General features: G+C 38.1%; 1 protein-coding gene across 1 annotated transcript in view; it reads right to left on the bottom strand.

Moving 5' to 3' along the window:
- TRHDE (thyrotropin releasing hormone degrading enzyme) overlaps window positions 1-25,026 on the bottom strand; it is a 388,442-nt gene that overhangs the window by 347,814 nt on the left and 15,602 nt on the right. The window lies entirely within an intron of this gene.

Genomic DNA, 25,026 nt, shown 5'->3' with positions numbered 1-25,026 from the left:
AAAGGGGTTTTACCCCTGTGTGAAGGGGCCAAGCTCCCTTCCCACTTAGTTATCAGTAAGATGCTGATAATAATACCTACTTCACAGGGGTTTTGTGAGGATTAGGTGAGATAGATCTAAAGTCCTTGCTGCACATGTAGCAGAAATTCAACAAATGTGGGTTCATTTTGTGCCCCCATCCACCCTCACCTGTGCTAATGCTGCAATCCAAACTCTGAAATCTATATAATAGTCTTAATGAAGAAAATAGAAGAAAAAAGCATTATAAGAAACAAAGACCTTCTCCCAGGAATGGACTAAATGATTTGAACCTATCACAGCACATAGTTAAGGAATGGGCTTCGCTCTCCCCCAAAATGTTATGGGAAGGATTTATATTGCCACTCAATTAATCATTTTGCAGTCAGCTTTGTTTTCTCTAACTGGGCCACTAGACATCTACCAAAATGCATTGACTCAACTATGGTACTCCAAATTGGGCAGTGTAATGGACAAAATAGGATTATTATCATTATTAGCATACAGATTAACTGAGTTTCTCCCTGGAAATAGGTACAGCAATTTAGTTAGTGTTCCATTAAAGTATCACTCATTTGATGAACAGTCAACAATATTTACTGAGTGGCAAGTGAAAAAGATAATCTCTTCCTTTGCCTGGATTATCAACAATGTTAACGTGCTGACCCCACCTGTGACAATCACACCTAAGTGCTGTTCGTCATAAATGAAGCCCGCATCTGTGCACTCATTAGCCCATCTTCATTCAACTACCACAGCCAACCGTATAGACACATAACATTCATACACTCACACATGCACGGGTGATGAATAAATAAGGGCATAATCAGTAATGAAGTTCAGCAAGAGGTTTCCAGAACCTGTTTTAAAATACCTAATCGACTTAAACAACATTTTGAAAAAGACAAAACAATTGGAAAAGAAAAAAGGTCAATGGCTGCCAGGGCCTAGAGGTTGGGGAAAGGGAACTAACCACAAAGAAGCATAAAAAGAACTTTCCGGAGTGATAGAAATGTTCTATATCTTGATTGTGGTAGTGGTTACATGACTGCATACATTTGTCAAAATCCATAGAATTATACACCTAAAAAGGGTGAATATTACTGCTTATAACTTACAGCCCAATAAACCTGACTTTAATAAGAGCCAGCTAATTGGAAAAGGGAAAAGAAAAGTCGAGAGGCCCTTAGTGACAACAAATGCTATAATTTAGCCTCCAATAATGCTCCATGAAGCTAAAATGCAGAGTTGTCACAAATCTTTAAAAGAACTTGCAACATTCTGTACATGAATAAATTCTTGGACTCAATACCATTAAAGGTCAGAATCAACTGAAATTGGTATTGATTAAGTACTGTCAAATTTCAACTCCACATGCTAAGGCAAAGGAAGGAAATGAGATCCATGAGGAAAGCAAAAACTTTATTTTAATTGGGAATTAAAATGGTTGCCTTCTCTCCAGTTTATTTTCTTCAGAGCTACAAGTTAAAAATAGAATCATATTAACACATAATTAAATTATAATAAAAATCCACAAAACATTTCCAATTCCCAATGCTGCTTTACATTTATATAAATACCTCATTCCTGAAATTTTCACATTCATTACTTTGTATAATTCCTGTGTAACTGGACACACAATTAATGCAATACATTCTATGGGAATAATAAGACTTCTTTATTTTGATTAGTATTTCAGAGTTATAGAGTACTGCCCCATATATTATCTCCTTCAATTGTCACTAGAGCCTATGCAGTAAAGGTTGTTAAACCTGTTTTACAAATGAGGTAAGTGAAAAGCAACCAGCAATGGTGGGACAGGTTGCCCACAGTCTCAGACTTAAGACTCTGAATTTAGACTCGATTTGAACTCAGGTTTTCTGACTCCTCTTAGTAATAGCTTGACTTACCAGTGAGCACATATGAAAGTACTTAATTTGCACAAAACACTATCAATTGACTACTATCATGGTCTCCCATTACAAGTCTCCCATTATTGAGATCTAGAGAGGTTAAGTAACTTGTCAATGTCACACAGCAGGACAATTGAGGAACCAGAATTTAAATGCAGACACTAGGTCTCCAGATTCCACGGTGCAACACCATGGAATATGGTGTGTCATAGCATTTTCTACTGTTCCTGCAACTGAGCAAAACCCCCACTGTACCCAACGTACATTTTCCTTGTGCTCGTTTTCATGGAAACGGAATTAAATTAACAAGTTACAAATTAGAATGATCAGTGTTTCACTTCTTCTTTTTACGTGGCTTTATATCTAACAGAGAGAGTGAAGTGCTTTTCACCCTATCCTGACTCCTGACTCTGACTGGTTTCCCGAAACGTTTAAACACCACAGTGTGTAACCTCAACCACTCTACTATAAACATTTGGCTTCCTGATTTTCCTGTCCTTCCATGACACACTCTGGAACTTCTCCCCAGCTTTGAAAAACCCCATCTTCTACTTCCCTTGCTGCTATATGCCAGCCACAAAGCACAACTGAAAAAAAAAAAAAATCACAAGATTGGTTCCACCATGAAGTCCTGACTTCCGAGGTCAAGGAGAGCATTGGCACCACTTGATAATCTTTGTTGAACAGGACAATCCCCCTCCCATTCTCTCACAGCTGCTATTCCAAAGCCTCATTATTTTCCTCAGACACCCTCTCACTTCTATCCCCCTTAACTCTCAACACACGAACTTTTCTGGCACTCGATAAAAGAAATTGAACCATCAGATAGGAGATCTTCATCCCTGTCTTGAAGTACAATAATATACCTGTTCTCTGCTTTCTCTCATACCCTCTCACATCCACTTTTTGAGAAAAAGATCTTTTTCCTCTTATTTCCAATGATTCCCCCAAATTACACTTTTGCCCCAGCCCCCTTCATCTCCTTTGGGACCTTTTCCATCATTATCTCCTGTCTCTTCAGTAGTTTCAAAATCTCCCTCTCCACTGCTTTTTCTACTCAGCACATAAACATGCTAATTTTTTTTTAATTCCTCCCTCAATTTGTGTCTAACTTACTCTCTTCAGCTTTGTCCTCACAATCAAATTTTTTGAAAGAGTAGATGTTTGCTGCCTCTTCTTCTCCACCTCTTTGCTTCTCAAACCAGTGTCAAATGTTTTCTTCCTCAAAAACACTTTCACAAAGTCTTGTAGAACTAAATGCAGATAGCTAACTGGGGCTGGGGATGAAGGGAGAGACATGAGAAAACTTTTGGTGGTGACAGAAATGATCTGTATCTTCATTGTTCACAGTTTCGCATCTGTCAAAACCCAATGAATTGTACACTTTCATTAAAAGGGTGCCCTTTATCACACACAAATCATGTTGATTAAAGTTGATTAAAAAATAAACTCTGTATGACAAGAGTTCTAATGTTAAAAAGAGAACAAAGAAATCAACTAAAAGTGGACTAACATTATCAAAAAGTAATATAAGATAAATTATGCAACCAAACCCTAAATTAAAACATGTTTCCTCTCAAACAAGTTAGGAAGGGAATAATATTAGCTTAGAGAAATTTTTTTCATGGTACTAGAATTCGATGAGGAAGGTATCACCAAGACTTTATAGATGATATTTCAGTTAACATAACAGCTTTAAAAAATATAGAAATAACATTTAATTGAACATTATATATACATATATATATCACCTCCAATTTTTAAAAAAATTAATGCACAACATTCAATGATTACTCAATGAAAGCATTTCTACAGTTACTAATATAACCTGGGCCTGTTACTTTCTGACAATATAATACACAGCAGGAATAGATAAGGATGGAAGAAAAATCATCTTCCCCAGGTCAGGTACTTTGTATATGTGATCTCATTTCATCTAACATGTATAATAAAAGCTCGCTGGATGAAATGACATTACTTCTTTAAAGTGCTTAAATAACACAGCTAATATTTAGTAGAACCAGAACCAGTTCCACTCCAGAATCTACAACCTTTAAAATCCTCCCTCTATGCTGTACACATCCACTCATCTAAAGGAGTGGATCGTCAACATGTCCATTAAACGATCTCTCTGCTATCAATTGCCTAAAGAAATCATTGGCAAATGCTGGGTCACAGGCAATTTGTCCTCACATTCGCTCCTGTGTGCACAGAGTACTAATAGTCTATGGGATAGGAGAAATAAATGTGGTTTAGCCACCAAGAGTTGCCCTGCTTGGGGAGCCGACTTGTATTGTCTCTCAGTCCTCTCAAATGACATAAACCAGAGAAGAATCTTCAAGAAAGCAAAAAGTGTATGATCAGCCTTGATTCTATTGAAGCCTTTAGGAAGCTATTCGTTGAATCCCAAGAGTTCCACACCATATAATAGGGAAGAGGCAGGCAAGACAAAAAGGGGTCTTCCCCATAAAGTATTTGATTTTTAATAAAAACTACATTTTTCTAGATGCACATAACATGCATTAGCTACAAAATTCCGTTCTCAAAAGTTCCATGAATTAACTTGTTGGGTGGAATTATTGAGTATTATCTATTTAGAAAATGGAAAGATTTCAATGTTAGCTTTAGTTGAGCAGATCCAGAACTGTTCTCTCTGATGACAATGAGCAACGAACTCAGCTGATCCCTGTGTAACATAGAAACCATAGGTACCTTCTCAGCATAAAACAAACTAAAAGTATTCATTGAATTCTCTCATTTTCTCACAACCCATATCCAATATATCATGAATCCTAGAAGCTCCACCTTTAAAATACAGCCTAAGTTCCACTACTTTTCTACACTCCACTACCTTACATACTGCAGTCACCATTTAGATGATCCCTCTGCTTCCACCCTTTACCCCCCCCCCCAAAACACACACACACAGTATAGTCCCACACTGCAGCAGAGGGACTCTTTTAAAATAGAAGTCTGACATGTCATTCCTCTGCATGAAATTTTGCCAAGGCTTCCCATCACACTCAGACTGAAAACAAACGTCCCCAAGATCACCTATATTACCTACATGCACATACACACACTCACACACACATCTGACCATCTTCCTCTTCACCCCAATGCTCTTCTTGGAGCATCTGGGACACTCCAGACATCCCCCCAACTTAATGCATCAGCACTGTCTTTTCCCTCTACCTAGAATTCTCTTTCCCGAGGTATCCCCATGCTCACTCCTTCAGTGCAGTTAAGTCTTTACTCAAACACCCATTTTCACAGAGGTCTTTCCTAATCGTCCCCTTTTAAATTACACCACTTTCTTTCCTTGCTTTGTCTTTCTTTTTAGGGTATATCACCATCTCACATGTTATGTGTTCTATTTTCTTGTCAATCTCTCCCCCACTGAAATAGAATGTAAGCTCTGTGAAGCTTTGTCCATTTTAGTCACTGTGCTGTTCCCCTCCCAGTGCCTAAAACAGTGTCAGAATATGTGAAAATTCAAGTTAATATTTGTTGAGTGAACATTATTGGATGGCTGAGTGAATGAAATCAAGACATCTATACAGACAAAAGGGTTATCCTCTTGTTTGCTACAGCTGAAATATGTACATCTACTTCCTCTAATGCTGTTGCCAAGTTGTTTAATGTAAATTTACAAAAAAATGAGGGGCGCCTGGGTGGCTGAGTTGCTTAAGTGTCTGACTCTTGATTTCAGCTCAGGTCATGATCTCATGGTTCATGAGACTGAGCCCCGTGCCAGGCTCTGTGCTGACAGCACAGATCCTGCTTGTGATTCTCTCTCTCCCTCTCTCTCTGCCCCTCCCCTGCTCACATGTGAGTGCTCTCTCTCTCTCTCAGAAATAAACATTTAAAATAAATGAGAAATTAGGGCAAAAGTCTGCTTTATGTGATTGAGTACCGGAATTGTATGTATCATAAAATGCTTCCTACCTTCCTTGATTTCACAGTGTCAGTATTATGTAGATTTTCCAAAAGCCTAGCATTTACTAGGCTGTGATTTACAGAAATAATATGCTTAGTCCATCATTACTTTCTTACATGGAATCAAAAGCTAATGAGGGAATTAATGAATACTGTCCTCTAGCATGTTTTTGGCAAATACTATACACACGGGAAACATTCAGAAGAAATAAACATGAATAAATCCTACTTGTTTGTCCTGTAAAATATTAGATCGTCATCGAATGTCAGAAGTTTTTTTAGAAGAAAACCAAAAGCATTTCAATCAGATACCCACCAGCAGAACAAACTCTCATGAGGCAGGTGGATAGGAAAAGAGGAAGCCAGAAGAACCCACACTGCACAGAACCTGTCTTAGGACAGGAGTAGCATCTCTCACTAGGAGTAACCTTGGAAGATGGAGTTGTTCATATGACTGAGTTGTACATCCACATGGGCTAAAAAGTAATAATAGCCAAGGTAAAGAGAAGTATCACACGAAGACAGAAATCTAGGAGAGTCCTCTAAGATTCGGAGCATGAGGAGGGGTCGCATAACTATGTTTCAAGAGAAAGGAATTTTAGGCACAGAGTCAGTAGAATCAGTAAAATTATTGAAGAAAATGATCTACACTTGTCACATACTACCTATTCATTTAGAAAACCTTGTATCTTCAGTAATAAAATCTCATCACTGCTGGGGAGTTTTGCCTGGATTGAGATTCCTCCTATATATTAAACCAGAAAGAAATTCCCTTTCTCTAGTCACAGACACATCCTGATACAACTATCCTTATCTAGTTAGAAGGTATCCTACTAAAAAAATTAGGACCTATGACTGAGGAGGCAAATTATTCTGCAGCTAATATCTTTCTGGGTGCTTGGTCACCTTTGGGTGATGAATTGGCTTGTCATCATGACAATTTATGCCTCTCTGATTTCATTTGCAAAAGTCAAACCATGAGCACCAACAATGTTCTAGCATCTTTCTCAGTAATTGTCCGTGATGATTGAGCCTGGAATCTTTCAATGAGATTTAGAACAGATAAATTATTAAAAATGATTTAACCTAGTTTGTGGGAAAATCTTTATTTTTTCTAATGAGAATGTCATGTTACCTTTAGAACTTTGTCACAATTGTTCTGTTGTCATTTTGGGAGCTCAGGCACTTTTGAATTAAAAAAAAAAAAGAAAAAACATTTGATGATATAATATTCATGAAACTATCTCCCAGAATTAAGGGCTTTTATTGTTTTTGAAGTTTTATTAGCATCTTTTTTGGTGGAATATTCTAGGAAAAAAAATCAATCTCAATCTCTCACTTTCTTTTTCTCTCTCTCAGAATATTCATCTAACCACAGGATGACAGACACATGATACAGTGAGACTGATTTCTGCTCATCTACAACCCTATACAATTACTTATAGAGGAAATACCTCCTTAAAGAGACCAGCATGCTATGAATTACTTACTATTTAAAAGCTCAGTCTTGGGGCGCCTGGGTGGCGCAGTCGGTTAAGCGTCCGACTTCAGCCAGGTCACGATCTCGCGGTCCGTGAGTTCGAGCCCCGCATCAGGCTGATGGCTCAGAGCCTGGAACCTGTTTCCGATTCTGTGTCTCCCTCTCTCTCTGCCCCTCCCCCGTTCATGCTCTGTCTCTCTCTGTCCCAAAAATAAATAAACGTTGAAAAAAAAAATTTTTTTAAAAAAATAAAAGCTCAGTCTCATAGACTCAAAGAAATATATTCCCTATATTAACAATTTTGCTAGAATATCCCTGGTTCAGTTATGTGTATAATCTAGCTCAGTGAGAATGGGAGTCAAAAGAAATTTAAGGAAAGACTATAGAGGAGAAAAACCATTTCAGGGATGGACCTAGCTATGAGGAGCTCATTATCAACCTCTTGATTAGAAACACTGCTCAAACACTTCTAATAAGCTATTGTTTGTGTCATCCTGAGATGATAAATAAGCTTAACTAGGTATTTTTCTATTTAATTCATAAACTAGCTATCATGCAGAAAGAGGTACATATATTTATATAAATCCAAACCAAATTTTCAATGAATCATACTGCAACTCCAAAATTTTCTAATATTTATGTATAATCCCCTTGATTATTGAGCACTATACACTGTAAATGTTGCCAAACGTACTAAGCAAAGTCAGGTTCTCTCTGCAGCCACCCCATCCTATGGTGATATTTCCCTTCCCCATTTAGAATAAAAACAACAAAGTAAACATTAAGTTTAAAATACACAGTAGAGGGGCACTTGGGTGGCTCAGTCAGTTAAGCGTCCAACTTCAGCTCAAGTCATGATCTCATGGTTCATGGGTTCGAGCCCCATGTTAGGCTCTGTGCTCACAGCTCAGTCTGGAGCCTGCTTCAGATTCTGTGTCTCCTTCTCTCCCTGCCCCTCCCCTACTCATTCTCTCATTCTCTCATTCTCTCTCTCTCTCTCTCTCTCTCAAAAATAAACATTAAAAAATAATTTTAAAAATACACAGAAGTAAAATTCCAACAAAATCTGAAGGATTAAGGAATATTGACATTCCCATTACCAATAAGGGCCAAATATGGTTTATATCCAAATCTGAAGAATCTGAAAACTATAATTAGTAGGTTCATTGGAGGCAATAGAGGTAGTGTATTAGACTAGGTAATGGAAAATGTTTGTAGAACTAGACAGGACCTGTTTAAAATTTTAGCTCTAGCATCCACGAACTATGTAATGATGATCAAGTTTTTAAGCCCTTTGAGATCCCATTTCCTCACCTTAAAAATAGGGGAAATGATAGCAGCAAATCACACAGTTGCTTTTCACTGCTCCTGACACACGTTTGGTGTTCAATAGGGTCCAACGTTGTTACTGTATTTTAATGAAAATATTCTGTGGCAAGAACTGCTAGTTGTCTACCAATGTCCAATCTCTTTGTTGTTTTACTTTTAGAACCCCATGTTTTCATTTCAACACATGGCTATATAGAATAGACTATATTTCCCAACATCCTTTGCACCTATGTGTAGCATGTAAGAAAGCTACGGTCAATGAAAATATTTTTTAATGCTTTATGTGTGACAGAATAACAAAAGATAATCCACATAGAGAACAAAGGAAGAAAACCTTTACTCCATGATCCTCATTCAGGAATATACATCAGAGCATTTCAATATAGTCTCAGTGCTGAGACCCTATGTCTGAAGGTTTAGATTCAGTGACTCTAAAGTAGTGCCCAGAAATGTGAATCTGAAAAACAGTCACTGGGTGATTCAGATATGCGCCTATACTTTAAGAACCTCTGCTGTAGAACCTCCACAAAGTACCATACATCTAGAATATGAAAAGTAAATGAACATCAGTCAAATAATACATTGGCAACTCTTCAAACTGAACAACATTCATGCTATTCTAAAACAGCCAAACGATACCTGACTATAGAACACAGTATAAAATTTCCTTCTCATTTATCCTTTCTACGTGATGAGTTTATTTTCTTTAATTATGAAAACTTTTGTTTCTTAATCCTTCTGTTTCCCACCCAGAACTTCAAAGTCTCTAATGGCATATTCTAGATTTCTTCCCATTGCGTTTGTGTGCACATTTGCCTGCAGAAGTGGATATCAGTAAGTGAAATGAGTCTTGACGAACCCTCTGTCACCTCTTGACAACGTCCAGGTTGGCTGCACACTTCCAGATGGAGTCACCTCCATAACTTCTATATAGTGTCATCAACCACCAAGTCATTCTTCTAAAGCAGTGATTCTCAAACAGTGGTAATTTGCCAGGGTACATTTGACAATATCTGGAGACATTTTGGGTTGTCACAACCAGGGAGGCTACTGGCATCTAGCAGGTAGAGTCCAGGCTGCTAAACATCTCATGATGCACAGGACAGACCCTCACAACTAGGAGCTATGCAGTCCAAAATCAACAATGTCAAGGTTGAGAAATTGTTCCAAAGGGTGTTGAAGGAACCCCTTCCCCTATAGATCTGTGCTTAGAATACCCAAAATACATTCTCTAAGAAGCATCTCACACCTAACTAGAAAATAATCTTCATGAATATAGAAACCATGTTTCTTGCACACATCCGTGTCTTCCCTGTAGAGTTCAGTCTTAACATCTGTGAGATAGGACAGTGGAACAGTGAGGAACACAGGCTCTGTAGTCAGATCACCTGAGCCTGGATCCCCTGCTCAAGCATTTAATACTGTATTACAATGGACAAGTTATGCCATCTCACTGATCCACTTATCTCCTAATCTGTAGATTATAAAAAATGTTGTGATGGGAACTTCCTAATTGCATTGTTATAAAGATTAAATTAGATAATCCATGCAAAATTCTCAAATCAGTATCTGAAAAATAATATAGGATTAATAAAATAGTGAATGAATGATTTTTATGATGGTCCAACAGTGCAGAAAATCTCCTCTCTTCCATATTTTAACCTACATACCCTTTCCTCCACCCCTCCTTTAACCATAGCCTGATAACTAATAGGATATAACTTCACTTTTTATACGTAGACATAGATGATAGACATAGACACTTCTTCATTACTGGCTTAATTCTCCATGTCTTCAAATAACTTTCTATCTCTGAGTTTTTCCTGAGAGCAATTCTTCCATAAACCTAAGAAGAGTCCGTCTTCCCACAAATGACAGAACCACAGAAAAACATCCTTCACACACATCTCACCTCCTCTAATAATGAAGTTCTAAGTCACTTGCATGATGCTGGTAAGCACAAGAAAAATAAATGTTACAAATTTTGCAACACTTTTCACAATGGCATTATGAGGGGGTATTGAGATAAAATGACAACGCTTCTTGTCTTCCCCTATAAACAATCCTCCTTTGCAAACTATCTTTTTTTAAGGTGTGCCCACAAAGGTTCCCAATTTAACCTTCTGTGCTCTTTCTCTCATCACCCCATCCAGCCTTCTTACTGGTGGGACACCAACGTACTCTCATCTATATAGATGGCGATGCACCGAGTGCCCTTCTGTGCCGGCACTCTGATGCATACTTCGCTTCCATTATTTCTTTAAGCTTCTCAACAGCAGTAGAAAGCGTGTGTTGTTATTCCCATTCTACATAAGAAACTACAGTTCCAGTTAAGAAACCTGCCCTAGTAAATGGAGGAAATCCAAAATCCAACCCTGATAGCTAAATACCAATGCTATTTCCACTACCCTTTTGCCCAGCCTTCACTTGACTCCTCTATGGTCTCCTAGAAAACACACATCATGTAGAAGAATCCTTTCACTCTCAGGTGATTCTTTTACACGGGACTATTTTACTCACTTGTTCTTCACGTGGCCTCTCCCTACGAGAAGGGAAGGTAAAAGGACTGCCTCGACCAGGAACATCTCTAATATTTCCACAGAGGCCCTTCTGATGGAATCTCTCATTTTGTAATGAATTACTGTGAGAAAAAAAAAAGCACTCTCCCATTCAGACAAAGTGATCCTGTTTCAAATGATTATTTTCCCCCATCTGAAATGCTAAGACACACTTCTGCATTAATTCTAGGCATGTGTGGAGATAACCTAACTTTCAGCCTGGCTTGCCATTTAAAAGATTTACATTTCATCAGAGAGACATGTATAATAAATTTGCCATATTAAAAAAAAACTCCCTATTTCTTCATTTTCTTTCACTGGCACAAGAGGAATGTGCAGTGTTAAGTTGGAGGGGAAGAAAGAATGAAATGCTTCTCTCCGGCCAATCCTCCATCTGCATCCAGAACTCTACAGAAAAGAGTTAGAGAAGGTAAGAGAGTAAGGGAAAGAAAATAGAGAAAAACTACCAGAAATAAGGGCATGGGACTGATGCACCTTCCCTCAGTCAAACCACCTAAAACTCTGAGGTTCTTTGATTCACTTTTATTTATTCCTTTGTCACCCAAACCAAGACACTCATTAAGACTGTTGGTTTTTCCTCCGGAAACATCTCATATCATCCATGCTTCAAATATTTACTGAGTGACTGCTATGAGCACAGAATTGTGCTATATACCATGGAGAATACACACACACACACACACACACACACACACACACACACACACACACTATATATATGCTATACATATCATTTCTCCAAGTTGCTCCAGAATGTGTGTCTATGTGTGTATGTGATTATATGTATAACATAGTATAAGAGTGTGGTTTTCACCGACAACAGTTCTTCTCACAGATCTTGCAATCTAGTGAGAAAAGATGTGCAGAAAACAACAAAATGAATTCATTAGGACAATGATCCAAAGAGAATTACAATTGAAGGGCAATCACAGTTCAAAGAAGGGAAGGAATCTAGCTGGGCAACACTTCATGAAGGAAATAAAACCTAAAACTGCCTAGAAGAACAGTTAAACTCTTGTGCTAGAAGAATTCTTCCCTGTTATACCAGTATTCTTGAAAATTATAATTCAGGAATTGAAGCACAGCATTTTATAGAGTGATGTTTAAGAAAAGTTTCATTGTCATGTAAAAAAGACATATGGACAGTCACTGTAGTTGCCTTTACCAGGTCTAAATCTTCATCACCCATGCTCAGTCATGGCCTTCTGGTAAGCTTTCAAAACTACAGGCTTTCCCACCCTCCAAAATTTTGGGCACCTTCAAAGATGAAGATTTCTTTTTTTTTTTTTTAATTAATTTATTTATTTTGAGAGAGACAGAGCATAAGTGGGGGAGGGTTAGAGAGAGGGAGAGAGAAAGGGTCCCAAGCAGGCTCTGTGCTACCAGCGCAGAGACCAATGCAGGGCTTGAACTCAAGAAACTGTGAGATCATGACCTGAGTAGGAACCAAGAATTGGATGCTTAACTGACGGAGCCACCCAGGGGCCCCAAAGATGAATATTTCTTAAACTTCATTGTAATCATACCATTTCCCTACCTTTTAGGGGGTCCTTATTTCTTCCCATTTTCAATCTAAACTGGTCTTTCTGGCCCCACTCTACCTATTTAATTTCACATCCTGCAATGCCACTTTGCATCTTCCTTGGGATCCATCCTACTTGAAGACAAGTTTGGGAGCTCAACTGACTGGGTCTGAATGCTGGCTCTGCTACCATGAGCCACATAACCATGGGCAAGTTCAGCATTCCACCTCTTAGTGCCATACTTTCTTCATCTAGAAAATGGGAATAGTAATTAAATTAAATGATACTTAGAACAGTGTCCAGCAGCTGGTCAGTACTCCATATGGGATATCTGTATTTATCTAATGTTTTTGCTTAAGGATATACTTTCCCCCTTCTTGATAATGTCATACATTTTTCCTTTGAAAAACTACCACTCTAGGGTGGTTCAATGGTTAAGTGTCTGACTCTTGGTTTCAGCTCAGGTCATGATCTCACAATTCACAGGTTCAAGCCGCACATTAGGCTGTGGGGTGACAGTGCAGGACCTACTTGGGATTCTTTCTCTGCCTCTCTCTCTCTGCCCCTCTCCTGCTTTCTCTCTCTCACACTCTCTCTCTCAAAATAAATAAATAAAAACAAAAAAAAATTAAAGAAAAGAAAAACTACCACTCCCCAGATTCCATCTGCCCCTGATAGGTGTGTTGATGAAGGAACCCCAGTATTGACATCATCCCTGAAGGTGTGCACTCTAATCAGGAAAAAGAAATTGATCTCTTTCCTGAGAATTTGAGGACTATAGCTAAAACAATCCAATGAAAGTTCCCCCAAGAAGCTTCTTAATTGGTATGCCATCTAGTTCCTCAAAGCTATCTTTCCCAAGACCTAATTATTTAATTCTTCATTTCTCTGAGCTGTCCAGAATCTTAACATTGATTTTCTCTTTTGCCTAAGTTTTCCTGAGTGACTTTCAGATATTTGCAACCAACTACCTAATATATTAATCTTCTCACTCTGAAGAAAACCCCATGGTCATTCCTTCTTTGAACACTCCCTTCATCTCACAAGGAAGGCTCTCTAATTTGCTTTCCATATACCCATATCCACCCATCCCTCAAGACCCAATACTTTTCAATAATTATCTATGCCCTCATTGATATCCTACTCTGTTCTTCTTCAACATCTACTCTGTTCTTCTTCTACATCTAACATGCCACTGAATTTGCCTTTCCTTTATAAAATACTGCCTTGTGCCATCCATTGTATGGTAGTGTACTTACCTTGCCTCATCATTTGGCTTCTAAACCTTTTATAAATAAAATGTATATCTTATGCCTCGGTTTATATGTAGTATTTAACATGATGCTAAGTCCAAAGCAGACATTGAGTATCTATTAGCTTACTAATTAAAGTTAATCCAAAAAATTTAGAATTTTTCCTCTCCTTGTCACTCAAAGCCCTACATCTAAAGTGAACTTATGAATTCAGCTCAGTCCATTCTCTTTGATCTCAATATGCCATAATTTTCCAAATATCAATAAATCATTATTGAACACAATTGCTCAATATAGATTTGCAAATGGATGAAAAAATGCTTTTCCATGATTTTAAGAAATATAGCAAGAAATAAATCATTTTCAGTACCATGTGAACAGTACATATGGGTAGTGATTGGTTTTAGGTATTTACCAGTTCCTCCCCAAATCAAACCTAATCAGAAAGCAGCATCTCATAGATTCAGTGAATTTCCTTTCTGCCATCTGGTCTGAAAAGGAAGTCAAGAAACATTAAGTAGGTGGCAGTGGCTAAGGACAGACAGTACAATTAGCACTTTTGATGTCGTCTTCTACTCTGAATATTCAGTTTTATCTATCAAACTGAATACAAAGGCCTTACAGGCCTTCCTTTGATTCTTTAGCAAAGAATATTTCTCTTTAATTCTTGCAAGTTCCACCTCCAGAAATATTAGTACATCTTAACCAAATATCCCATTTAATCTTCCTGAAATTTGATTTTAAGTCCTATAAAGATCACTTGAATCTGAGTAACATCAACTTTTAGAATATGATTTTGTTTCATCATTTGTTTTGGACCATGGCTACCCGGAGATTCTTCTCTAGACTACAGCATATTTTGTGTCTGAAACTAGATGCAGAAGTTTGGCTATTTTTTCATGTCAGACACAATCTAAGTGATGGTACCTGTTTGCCCTACGTCCAATTACTGCCTGCTCCCTGATCCTTAGGAAAGTTGATCTAAACTGGCATGGCAACCTTGATCAAACAGGAAAACAGATCTTGGTCAGGTTAATAATGGAAAAAAGGAACTGAGAGTCTTTTAGTAATGATGATAAGACATTTTATATTATCCCCATGCTTTTACGGAAAGCTCCTGATATGATCTGAAGCCCTCCCAAGCTCAAATCCTTTAATGGCTTCCTCTGCTTAAAGGATAAAATCAAAACTCCTTAACATGACATACAAATCCCTTCACGATCTGGACCCTGCATAAATCTCCAAACTCATCTCTTACCACTTCCCTCCTCAATATTACACAATATTCTGCCTACCTCTCTCAGATGATAAAGGCTGGGCCAAAACAGTCCTTTAAAGTAAAAGTCCTAAAGAACTAGAAGGAAAAAGAAGAGGGAAGATAAAAATAATGAAAATAACGGTAATTAATCTGAAGTTAGAAGGAAAGTAGACAGCAAAGAAAAGAAAAACTCTTATATTATTAGATTATATGGTATTACTTGAATACATGGAGACCATATATAAGAGATAACGGAATTGGTGGCCTCTGCCGTGAAAATCCCAGCAGGAAGACTGGGGCAAGGAAGATCACAGCCAAATCACCGCCCTCCTCTCTACCAAAGACAGAAGTGGACCTCGCTATGTACCATGCAGTCCATCACACACATTATCAAGAATAAACACACTACAACCATGGATACTCTACACTGACTATTCTGCTTTGTATGTTTGGTTTTTACTTTAAGCTCTTCCTTTAGCTTCTATTAGCCTCTTCACTATGTAGATTCTTAAACCTCAGGACAGTTGATAAATTGTGGATTGAATATCAAAACCCATTATCATCCATCATTGAATTTACCATCAGCCCAGGCCAGCCACCAGGGGATGGATATTTGCTGAGGCACACTCCACTACACCAACATCCCAATGGAAACTTTGGGGCAAGAGAGTTCTATAAGCTCCTCCATTAACTAAATTCTGCCTACTCAGTTCACTCCCTCTTCTGTTAACATGTCCCTTCAGTCTACCATTCCACCCTCTATGTAAGTAATTCTTCTTATCAACAGCTCTTTTCCTTTACACAAACCCCAGACACCCACCGCTTCTGCCCACATTCTTATCCTTATTTAGATCTGTTCTCATCAGAGCCTCAGAGCTAGAGAGAGACATGAGTACCTTCCTAGCTCCTCCACACACATATTTACACATTATTCCTCCACTTCCATAAAAAAAAAATTCTCTTCTTTTGGAGTTCATGGCTTTCACTAATCCTTGTCCACACCTAGGCATCCAGGTGTTACTCACACTTTGAGAGTCTGAAACCTGGCATACAGTTTTCTTGCCTACATTCTCCAGGATTACCCACTCAGTGTTCCTGATATTTGTTCCAATATGGCCTCACTGTTACCTAATCCCTGTTCCCTCAAGTGACTGTATCTTCAAATCCTCTTCATCCATCCAACTTTGCAATAGCAGGCTTAAAACCCCTCCAATTCATCCTGAAATCTGAAACACTTCTTTCTATCACAGATCATCTTTCTGTCTTACCCACTTTATCATTCCAGTCCTACTTTTCATTCTCATGGTGATCTCTATTTTTCAACTGTCCCAGTCCATTTTCCATGAATATCACTCCCATTGTGGGTTCTCTTGCCTTTCTGTATCTCTGGACACCATGGCCTGTGATCTCAACAATGCTTTTATTATCAATACCTTATTGTTACCCTCTTGACTGCTGGCTATGTGTGCCTCATCAGTCTCCCAGGCTGAATCTCCTCACATCTGCTTTCTCTATTCCTGTTCCTGGGTTTTTAAACTTGCAGAAAGGTACAAAACAGTATTGGCTATTTCCTCTACAAAGACAAGCCATTCAACATCAAGTAGCCATTGGCGACTTTTGGAAACATTTTTGTTCTCTTCCTCTAGATTCAGCAATCCTGTACCCAAAAATTAACTGCAGTAGGCTCTGCATAGATGTATTGTGTTATCCATTCCTTAACTAGCACTATTAAAAACAGTCTACAATCACTGCATGCATTTCTTTATTCTACAGAACTTACCAGCTCTGTTCCTACCACAGTAATGAAATTTAAGAGGCTCATCAATTAAATTATTTTTCTTTTTAAGTTCTCAAACTCCTTGGCTCTAATAAACTCCTAACCTAGCCACATAACTTGCTGACAAGACTGCAGACCTAACTGGAATGACCCAAACTTGGCTCAAACATATCTCTCATGCAGCAGAGGTGAGCTGGGTGTTATAATCCCAAGACAGGCACCCATAAGGCAGCCAGCCTACAACCACCCAGCTGGCAAGCCCAGCTATCATCAGACACTCAACAGCAATCAGAGACTTTGCTTTCCTGATAGAGGACAGAGACAATCCCTGGTCTTTCAGTGTATAAAAGCCACCTCATTTCTCCTCCCCTGCACTAGATTCCCCAGAGCCTAGACTGCACTGGATTCAGTTCCCTGCTTGGCAGTAAATCTTTGCCCTCAGTACTCAACTCTCTTTATCAACACTTTTCACCTACATATTTCTACAGAGTTCCTAAAAACTAATGATATCTGTATTGTAAACTTTGCTATTTATATTTCAATTTTAGTAAAAATTACTTTTCACAAATTTTCATGTCTTACATATTAACCAGAAGATTTTGGAAAAACCTGACATTGTGACTTCTCTGAAGGGAGTTTACTCGTTTAGATGTTCAATGGACTTTCACTGAGTACCTATCATTTTCTACATACAATAGGAAGTGCTGAATCTTACAAAGATGAGTAAGATATGGCACTAGCCTTCAAAAAGTTCACAGTCTAGGGGCACCTGGGTGGCTCAGTCATTTAAGTGCCTGACTCTTGATTTCAGCTCAGGTCATGATCTCATGGTTCGTGAGTTTGAGCCCCACCTTGGGCTCTGTGCTGGCAGTGTGGGAGCCTGCTTGTTCTCTTTCTCTCTCTCTCAAAATAAATAAATAAACGTTAAAAAAGGTTCACAGTCTAGAGGAGCAAAGAGGCTGGCAAAAAAAATGACTATGAACAATGAGATAATGACTATAAGACATGAGTTTACAAAATATTCCAGGAGTAGAGAAGGGAAGATGACTATCTCTTGTTGGGGTCATCAGGAAGCCTCTATATATATCCCTAAATTTACTGTAATCCAACTCTTTTGTTGTTACTATTTCTTTTCTTTCTCTATGGACACTTATTACATAATATTCATAATGCAATCTAAACAGAATGTTTAATGACAAAATGACTCCTACTATTTATATGAATTTTTTTAACTGGAATATATGCTTACAGCATATTAACCTACACTTGCACTTTTCTTGTTAAAATGAGACCTAAGTTTTACTTTCTTCTTTTTTTTTTTTTTTTTTTTATTTACATAGGCTTCACACCCAGCATGGAACCCAATGTGGGGCTTCAACTCATGATCCTGGGATCAAGAGTTGGATGCTTAACCAACTAAGTCACTGAGGTGCTCCAAGCTTTATTTTTCAGTAGGAAACTACACAGAATGATTCCAAGTTTTAAGTGTGTATATACAATATAATCCCTAGAATTCTAGAATCAGAAACGTCCATATGTATGTATGTGTATACTTTCCTGGGTGTGGATATTTATAATATACATCACTACTGTAAATTTTGTGTATCCTTCCTGCTGTAGTCAGTCCATACAATAATACTAAAAAATATGTTTGTGGCACTTGTAGATTTTTCCCAGCATCTGTTCTCTACAAACTCTTTTTTGCAAGATGCCCTCCCATTCATGAGGTGAAGCAGAAGATGCCATGTTCCTATGATATGACTCCACATGTCCACTCTCTAGACACAGTTATCACATATGATCACATGACTCAAACAGGGGCAATTAATAACAGTCCCTATGAGTTTGGGAATTTGTAAAGTTCACTTTCCCTCTTGGGTCCTCCATAGCAATATGCAAAACTTGGGAACTTCTGGCTGCAATATTACACCACAGTAATCAAAGAACAGTAGAAGTCTGTCCACAGAGAGTAAAGCAAAGCAGAAGAAGCACTGATGAGGACCTGCCATAGGATTCCCAAGATTCCCACAGTGCTCCGAGTCCCAGGTCTATTCCCTGGGATGCCTTGAGATATCCCAATACCCTTCTAATACATGTTACTTTTTTCTTAAGCTCAAATTGAGTTTTTATAACTTGATAATTAAAGAATGCTGACAAATAAAAATTTATATATCCAGTTATAATACGATAAACACATCATTTGGGCAGTGTAAACTGTGCATCTAAGAGACTGGCCAACAAAAATGAAAACTCTCATTAGTTGTCATAGCCAATTCAGAATACATTGAGAATCTGGAGGACAGAAACTATAGAGTTTTTATTACCTTAAACCTTAAAGTCATTCTTGAGTCTTTGCTCTCCTGGTTCCCCAGTGTTTCCTTTTTCCTATCTTTTGTCCCTCACCAAATCCTATCAATTCTTCCTTCAAACTGCCTTTCATATCTACACTATCCTATCCATTTATAACTACTCTAGCCCAGAGTTTCTTAGGGAAATGGGCCCCCAACCCCAGTCTCTTTGTGTCCACATATTTTGCATGTTTTCCTCAGGCAGATTATAAAAATTATACATGCCATGACTCCAGCTTTTAAATTTTCAGTAGCTCTTTAAAAAAATTATTTGTTTTGAGAGAGACATGAGCAGAGGGGGGAGGTTAAGAGAAAGAAGGGGACAAAGGATCCAAATCAGGCTCTGCACTGATGGCAGAGAGACCGATGTGGGGCTCAAACTCACGGACTGCAAATCATGACCTGAGCCAGTCAGATGCTCAACCGACTAAGCCACCTAGGCGCCCCTTAAATTTTCAGCAGTTCTTATTGTTAACTGAACAAATCTTAAAACTTAGCCAGGCATCAAGCTCTTTCACAGTCTAGTTTCCATCTACCTCTCAAATTTATATATCCCTACTCCCTTCTAGGACTTCTGAATATATGATCAATTTAATTGTCATCATCAGAGTAAAATGTGTCAGGCACTGTGCTTATGATTTTATAAACATAATCTTCTGAAATACATATAACAACTGTGATGGTTTCAAATTAGCCTGCAAATTCTCTGGCACTACTCCCATTGAAAGATGGAGTCTATATTCTCCTTGCTAGAATCTGAGCCAACTTAAGTTTGTCACTAAGTGCACTAAAAGTAACGCTGTTTAACTTCTTAGGCTGGGTAAGATAGCTTCCGCCTTGTTAAAAGGAAGAGGAAAAAAAAAAAAGATGGTGACTAATACAATCTATGTAGCCACTTACAATGAGGTGAACAGGCAGTGCAAATCTCTTGGTACATTCACCTTTGGAGGCCTGAATCACCAGTAACAAGTTTGACAACATTAGGCCACCATGCTGCTAGGTGGCTCAGATCACATGGAGAGACCACTCACAGATGCTCCAGAGGACAGCCCCCACTGAGGGCCCAGAAACAGTGAACATCAAGTAAATAGACACTCAGTAAAGATGCCCCCCGATGATTCTGGCCCACGGCTGCCAAGTCACTCCTGCCATCAAGCCCAGCTGAGACCCTGCAGAGTAGAGAGGAGTCCTTTATTGCTCTGTACTGTCCATACTTAAGACCCCAAGAATCCATGGCCATAAGAACTGGTTATTTTTTCATTGCTAAGTTTCAAAGTGATTTCTAATTTAGCTATATCAGTTGGGACCAATTTTAGTACCTGAAAGTAGGGCACTGCCATAGCAAAAGACTTAAAACATGTGGCACTGGCTGTGGGACTGGGCTGTGAATAAAAGTGAAAGATCCTTGAGAGTATCCTGCCACAGAAGCTTTATGACTTTTAAGGAAGGTGTTGGTGACAGCTTGAAGGATGTTAAGGCAAATGGTATTGGAAGCTAAAGGAAAGGGGGCCTCTGTTATGCAGTAGAAGAAACTCTGGCAACACTGCTACCTGTGATGCTACAGAAAATAAGAAATATAACTATTGAACTATATTTTCTAGCTAAGAAGACTTTCAACCAAAAAGTGCCACCAGCTTCTTCTCCCTGGCCATAAAAAATCCAAACCTGAAGAGATGAACTTAAGAACAAACTGTCTAGTTTCCAAGTAAAATGTGGAATAGGAAAGAGCTAGGACTTACTGAGCTTGAAATTAGAACTCTTTCTCCTTCTCGGCTTCTCCAGATGGTGAAAGATTCTCAAAGTAAGAAATGGACTCTGGGGTGGGGCGGGGCCGGGGGGGGGGGCGGTGACGGAAATACAGGTCACTTTTAGCAAAATGTGATCTAAAGATGAAGCCAAGGATGCAACTTCAGGAACTGTTAAGATGTCAGATACTTTTAAAGTGATGCTCCTCAGACCTCTTCAAAAAGACAAAAGTCTTAAACTTTTTTTTAAGTTTATTTATTTATTTTGAGAATGAGAGAGAGCACACATGCACACATGTGCACACAGACACACACACGCACTCAGCTCAGTGTGGAGCCTGACGCAGGGCTCCATTCCATGACCATGAGATCATGACCTGAGTCGAAATCAAGAGTTGATCACTCAACCGACTGAGACACCCAGCTGCTCCAAAACAAATGTTTTCTAAGGACCTTAAGTGTGTTCCTTATAAACCTCTGTTCAGTAATAGAGCATCCAAGAATGTTATGAGAATTATTATGCAAAGCCTCACAGTAAACAAAGGCTCATATTAAAGAGACCTGTGGTATAGTTTTGTCTAACGGAATAGATATAACTTGATACACAATAAGTCAAGTTTTAAAAAAATAATTATACCTTTTTTGACTTTTTGACTTTCTTTTGACAAAAGAAAAATAGGCCTTTGGACCCCCAGCTTTTTACTGATAGGAAGCAAGCTGAGAAAGCTATTCAATTTCGAACACAGACTAATTTTTCATTTAAAAAGAAAAGATGCCTTAAAAAGCAAAACTGAGAGTCCAAATGATGGGCCAACTTCCCAGAAGGACAATTCAGCATTGAGTCATAATTTTAAAATTGCCAACATGTTCCCAATTGGATTTCAGAACTGCTATGGACCAGCAACTGCTATGTCCTCCCATTTTCTCCATTCTTGAATGGAAAGTTCTATTGAAATAATAATATTCCCATCTTACCATTGTCTGTTGGGGGAGAGAAGATAGATAACATGTCTCTTTAGTAAACAGATCTTCAGAGCAAGAGAAACCATGCACAAGAAACCAAACCCCAATAGTCTCATCTACACCTAGACCTAAATTAGCTGTTGAGATCCTGGACCTCAGACTTTAGACTAATAATGTAATGCAATGAGTGATTGTATTTTGTATGTGGGATGAATATAAATAATTTGTGGTCAGAGAGAAGACTTCACTGATTTTAAACTATGTCTACAAATGCTCTGACATTCCCTATCAAGAAGTGGGATATATGCCCTCTTCTAGCAAATCAGAACCATCCTTAGTGGCTTACCTGTAACCATTAGAATGCAGCAGAAGTTCTGATGTTTATGACCATAATAACCATACACTATTTCCCATAGATATCCTGTACATATCCCTACCTCTTTGTCTTTTCTTAGTTAACATTTCCTACCAAGGATTATATGCACACATCATCTGCTTCTCTAAGACCAAACCTTTATTCAGAGTCATATTAAATCCTATCTCTTCTATGAAGCACATCATTAGACTCCAACCTTAGCAATTTCTCCCTCTTCTAAATGGTCTTGAACTTATTTTCTGCAACTTTCCTTTCACAGTTAGTGAATGCCAGTATCACTAGTTCACAATTAGTTGATTTACTGCTTTTCTGACACATATTCCTTGGCTAGTCTCTTGAATTATGCCCCTAGACAAGGGTTGAAACTCCAAATGCCTACAGAATGAAAGCAGGTAATCTATGATAGTGAAATTGACACAATGCAAAAAAACAAAAGTGGTCTGGATTAGGTTACACTGAAAAGCATATGTGCCATGTAAATGAGTCAGCCATCATCCAGGTACAGCACATTGATTTTCTTCAAAACAAATATTACTAACTGACACACATTTATTTTTTTATTGTCACTCTCTCCATATTAGGATGCAAGTTCCCTGAGGGTAGGAACTTTGTTGCTTTGTTTGCTGCTATATCACCAAAGCCTAGAACACTGAGTCTAGACTACCTGACAATCAGTAAATATTTGCTGAAGGAATAAATGAGTGAACCATTATTGCCAAGTGGGAAGTGAGCCCAATGTCACAAGATCTTGCCATTGTTCAAGAGAAGCCAGAAGCAATTTTATGTGCAATCTCTCTACTTCTAAATTTCAACAATTAATTACAGAAATCCTAATCCATTTTGGAGATGGGTAAACAAAGTACGTCTACCAGCTTGAATTCCATCTGAAAGATGCACATGTGACCATTGTACTAGAAGGATCTTAAGAGTCTTTTACCCTTCTAATTACTTAGGATAGTGCCTTGCAAAATGCAGACAACTTGAGAAGCAAATGATGATGCTTCAAATATCACACTTCAGGCACTGTTGCGATTCAGCTGTAAATTATTAAGATGCTACTCAAGTTACTCTTTCATATCTCAAAGAAAACTGCATCAGCTTCTGATCCAAAATGACCACGTGGACTTCACATGACTATTCCACACTCAAGATCTTAAGGCTAAACTTCACTCCTTCCAGCTGTTAAGAGTTCAGAAATGTGATTACTATGTGCTTATTTTCCTTCATGCAGTGAAGATAAAATAAACTGGCTATCCAAGGGGTGACAGGAAAAAAAGAAGCAGGTTTTAAACTGTATTTCCACAGTTGATAAATAAGGGTTCCCAGGGGCAATTTTGTTTTCCTTTTTATTATCCTTAGTATTTTTAGATTATATAATCTAAAATTTTATTTCAGTTGACCTTTTCATGCTCTCTGGTAGCATGTTTTATCTTTTCTACATAAAAATTATTAAGTAGGAATTTTAAAATGTTTACTAATTACTTGGATTCTTAACTCTAATAAAAGTCACATCTAAATAATTAGAGTGTGTCTGGTTTTAAATATGGGTCACTTAGCAACAAGCTTAATTGTGTAGGGCTGAGAATACTTTTAAGATGCTTTAAAGAAAACATACTGGAAAAAAACAGTTCCAGTATGCCCTGTGCTGCAAGCTGATGCACAGCAAGCCAATCATCAACTTTTGAAGACGTCAAAGTAAACGAGATGTCTTGGTGTTCCTTTTCTGTGTGTGGTCCAACATGAACAGCCTTGAAGGAGTCATCAACAAACATCAGAGGAACTCAACATAACAAATGAGTATAAATCCAAAAGAGTAAAATGTCTTCTGGCCCTCCAGAGCCAGCATTTAGGACCTAATTTTAATGATTATGTAGATTAATTCACTATACGCAGCTCTTCAATAATGGCATTAATTTTTTATGCAGGCTGATTTTATTTTTTAAATAGGTTCCACAGTGATGTATATTTAAAATAACCCTGAGAAAAATTTATTTATATAAACCCATTTTTCAAAGTTTAGGTTGTTATAGACCTATGAACTTCTTACAGAATAAGAGTATAGATTTCTATTCACCTCTTTTGTTACATTTAAGCAACACTGAATACAATGGCCAGTGGATGGGGAGAATCATTGCTTGGATTCTTTCACAGACATACAGCTGAAATGATGAAACAGAGTTCCTAAGGCACAAGGAGGGAAAGCCCAAAATTTGGGATCAGACCAACAAAAGTTTGTCTTACAGCTCTACCACTTGTTTAATTTTTGACTCTGGGTAAGCTACTTAATCTCTTTAAACCCCAATTTACTTTATTCATCCAGAAAAAGAGAATCATAATACCTTGCTTTAGGGGTGACATAAAAATTAAAACAGATGCATATTTATTGTGTAAGCCATTGAAATGAGGAGGAAGTTGTTAACTCAGCATGGCCTGACCTGGCCTGACTAGTGCAACACAATAGTATGCAAAAAATGCTTAGAACACCATGCTGTCACAAATGATAGTTATCACGCAGAGTCCAATTG

Source organism: Lynx rufus, unplaced genomic scaffold (genome assembly GCF_022079265.1).
Source record: "Lynx rufus isolate CCGP_SWC_20201006 ecotype Redwood Valley unplaced genomic scaffold, mLynRuf1.p SCAF_7, whole genome shotgun sequence".
NCBI classification, from domain to species: Eukaryota; Metazoa; Chordata; class Mammalia; order Carnivora; family Felidae; genus Lynx; species Lynx rufus.
This window is presented reverse-complemented; position numbering and strand designations above follow the sequence as displayed.